Source organism: Alnus glutinosa, chromosome 11 (genome assembly GCF_958979055.1).
Source record: "Alnus glutinosa chromosome 11, dhAlnGlut1.1, whole genome shotgun sequence".
In the NCBI taxonomy this organism is placed as follows: domain Eukaryota; kingdom Viridiplantae; phylum Streptophyta; class Magnoliopsida; order Fagales; family Betulaceae; genus Alnus; species Alnus glutinosa.
Window position 1 is genome coordinate 19867979 of NC_084896.1, and position 4294 is coordinate 19872272.

A 4294-nucleotide genomic window follows, 5' to 3' on the forward strand; every position below is an offset into this window, starting at 1 on the left:
GTATAACTGTCATACAACGAAATAATATGGTGTTAAATTACTACTTATCTTAAAAGCTTAAGGGAATATTTAACTGAAATGTGAAGTGAATTATGGAGTCAGAGCTCGAACTCATGATCTCGGCCTCTGATACCTTGCTAAATTAACAATTATCCTAAAAGATTATGCTGATAAGAATTGGTAAATTTAATCATTTAATTAATACTTTAACAAGTGGTAATTAAAGTTAGCCATTCGATCAGCATTTGATTTTTTTTTATTATTTATATAAATAGTAATTTAATGATCAATTTTTACTACCAAATCATTCAATGTTACGTCAATTATTATCCGTAACATATTCAGTAGCAAACCTCAATTTTGAATTAAATAAAATGTGTTAGGTATAATTTTTTATACATTTTATTTGTAAACTTATTATTAAATTTGTAAAATCTACGTGTAGTCCTATCTATTTAATAATAACTTTGCACATCTCTTATACATAGATGAGCAAGAAAACGAGATATAAAATTTCTCTTAATTAAATAATTAAAGTTTACAAAAAAGTCTTCGGCTAATAACGATGCCACAAGTTTCTCTTGAAAAGATTTTTCCACATTCTTAAGCTATTTCACTTTAATTGACATTAATCTATTTGACTTGACCATTTCAGCCTATGGGGTCTCCCCGTTCAGACCTGTACGGATCACCTAACTAATGAATGTCAATTTGTTTTTAAGCAACTGCCTCTAATCGGAGAGAAACAACTAGCTCGAAGTCTTCACAGTTTGAGGTAATTATTTCTTTCTTTTTATCACTTTGTCAGTCATCATCGAATGAAATTCAGATCAGAGAAAACTTATACTTTTAATTATGAAATTTAGAGATTCGCACCTTATTTGCCAGAAGAAAAATCAGGATTAATTAAACTATCGCAAATCATTACACATAGCAAACCTCTCTTCTCTATGCCACTTCAAATTGAAATAAGATCATTTTTTTTTTTAAATGACGTGATATTATATATGCTATTAAATACATCAATTTTAAAAACGTGTCAACACATTAACTTCAATTACAATATTAAATACACCAATTTCAAATCTTAATTATAAAATTAATGCTCTTCATTTTATTTGAAACGAGGACTATCTTTCCCCTTCGAAGCGGAGCTAAAAACCAATTGAAAACAGTTGGAGAAAAATAAATAAATAAATAAAAAGAAATAGGTTAGCAAATTCGCTTTTTTGGTCTCATGACCGACTCTTGGATTACTTACAGACTACCACATTTAAAAAGATTAAAGGTGAATTTTCATGCGCTTTTGCCAACAGACACTTCACTCCAACCAATTGATCCCTTAATAAATATATGACAATTACTCAGATGGTAATAATCAATAATTTATGATTAAATACTTACCTTTTTGGGTTACAAAATTGACTTACCATTGGCTGGCTGTTATATATAGTATATGATATTATTATCTTCAATCCATCACAAAGTTCACAATTTGGGACTGTTATGTTGACTATACATGTATTGTAGGAAATTTATATTTAAGGTATAAAGCACATTCACATGTATATCTTATTCTTCTTTTTTTGAAAACTCTAAAGCATGTTCATCATTGCTTAAACTAAGATGTAAAATGAAACACAAAGGAGTGATAATGTAGTGGAAAAATCAAACACTTAATCAAACAATAAGAATCCGAAGTTAAGTGTACCTCTCACCAATTTAGTATGTATGAAAATGCGATGAAGATGGAGGAGCTACATTGTGTGAAGTAGATAAATGAAGAATTGGTGTAACTATTGCTTGAATATGGCTACCGTCCCTCCACATAGTTAGTAGAAATACTGGCAATAGAGAGTGACATTGCATGTCTATTCACTGGTGGAGCAGGATGTGTTGGCCCCGACATATTTGATGGGAGAATAGGCAATGGAGTCTCAAAATTGAGAACATGAATTATTTCCCGTATTGAAGGCCTAAGGTTGCGATCGAGATGAGCGCACCAAAGCCCAATAATCATCAAACGCTCCATTTGCTAGTCATCAAAATCTCCATCCAGCCTTGGGTCAGCTGCTTCAAGTACCTTTCCTATTCCATACAACTCCCAAACCCACTCCACCATGACAACTTGATCTTCAAGGGCGTTGTGCTTGATTGGTTTTCTTCCGCAAGCAATTTCTAGAGCGACAATTCCAAAACTATAGACATCTGACTCCTTACTAGCCTTCCCAGTTGTGACACATTCAGGAGCCATGTAGCCCATGGTGCCTGCCAAAACAGTAGTTTGTGACCCTTTCACATGGTCCACAAGCCTAGCTAGCCCAAAATCTCCAAGCTTAGCATTAAAGTTTGAATCGAGCATAATGTTGCTCGATTTTATATCCCTGTGCACCACACATTGTTCCCACTCCTCGTGCAAGTAAAGCAATGCTGACGCCAACCCTTGAGCAACTTTGTACCTCGTTGCCCATATCATTAGGCTTTCTTCTTTAAAAATATGTGAATCTAAGCTTCCATTGGGCATGAACTCATAGATGAGTAAGAGTTCTCCTCTTTCATGGCACCAGCCAATGAGTTGCACCAAATTCCTGTGTCTCAATTGACTAATGATTTTAACTTCTGATGCATACTCTTTTATCCCCTGTTTAGACTCTTTTGACACCCTCTTAACAGCAACGAAGGAGTTTGAGTCCTTTAAAAATCCTCTATAAACCCCACCAAATCCACCTTGACCCAGCTTCTCTTCATCATTGAAATTATTCGTGGCATGAGCCAATTCTTTAAATGAGAACCTCTTTGGTCCTGTTCCCCTTTGAAATTCGTCATCCATGCACCTGTCAAAGGAAAGTTCGACTTCCGTATAACTTTTATTCCTCTTCCACAAGCCAGATAGAATTAAAGCAAACCCACCAAACAAAAAAGATCCACCAACACCCAAACCCACCGCTAATCCTAACCTGTTGTTTCTGCTTTGGTTGGGGGCCGTATTTAGACTCGGACTGCTTGCCATTGGTGGTTTGGTTACAATATCTTCCAAAGTTGAAGTAAAATCCCATGTGTAGATGGTATGCATTTCAGTAGCATTTCCTGTTGCGGCTGAGAATCCAAAAGTTACCCATTCAGGCAAGTAATCTCTCAAATCAATCTTATAAGAAAGGGACTGCCATACCGTAGCATTGTTTATGAGACCAGTGAAGAGAACACTCAAATTATGAGAAGTAGAATTATAAGTAATCCGAGCTTCATTAATTCTCCCTTCCATAATACAAGTCGTACTCCCCCACCATGGCACATAAGCAACAGATTTCATGGAGTTTATATCAATACCTACATGTTTGCCATGCGGATCCCATTCGTTTAACAATGAATAGGTATCAAACTCCACAGCGACGAAAGAATTCTCCGTCGAGTTTAACGTCTGGTTATCATTAGTGAGACCCATATTGCAACCTCTTTTGACATCAGGAATCGTTGAACCGCTAGGTGCTAGGAAGAATGCAAGCCCATCTCCATAATTAGTTCTATTTTGAGAATCAATGGCAAAGGAAAAATGGGTAGCAAAATCTGTGAGGTTTCAGGATGCTTTGTCCCACAGGTGCATGGGACTGGCATACGTGGCTCGACCTACTTCATCATATCCGACCTTGTTGCCGGTGAGTTTGATGACTTGGTTTTGAGGGAAAGCTCTCTCATATCTTATATTGGAGTCACCAAAAGTGAAACTGGTGAAGTTGAAGGAAAAAGCACTTGTAAACGGGTTTGTTACTGAGAAGAAATTGGTGACCATCAAGAGATAAAAGAGGATTAGGGGCTTTGGAAATAGGAAATGTTTGCTTCTTTCAATGTTGTAACAAGCCATGATTGGGAACAGCTTGGAAGGGGAGGTTGGGTATGAGAAGAAATTGCAGATTAATTGTAATAAGAAAAGCTTATAAAGATTATAAAAGCAGGTTTAAAAGATTAATTAATGCCATCGTCATAGATTTGAATGTATGGTGATGGAGACAGGCGTATGGAGTGATCCCACCACTAGCATGCCATGTCTTGGACGTCTTTTGGTACCCATACAATATTAAAGGGAAGATACATTACTTGCTTTTCTTGTACTTAGCTCTTTCCCATATTTTTGCTTGCTCTCTCATAAGCAAAAACATTTGGTTAGAAAGCAAGAATACCCTACTTGTTTTTGAAATGGAATGATTACCCTACTTGCTTTTGAAATGGAATGATTTCCAACCGCATAATATTATTTAATAGATTTTTATATAACTTTTATACAATTAGAATTACATGG

The 4294-nt window shown here is 35.7% G+C and overlaps 1 pseudogene; it reads right to left on the reverse strand.

Moving 5' to 3' along the window:
• Positions 1-1657: 1657 nt before the first annotated feature.
• On the reverse strand, positions 1658-3859 carry LOC133881191 (L-type lectin-domain containing receptor kinase IX.1-like; annotated as a pseudogene).
• Positions 3860-4294: the final 435 nt, after the last annotated feature.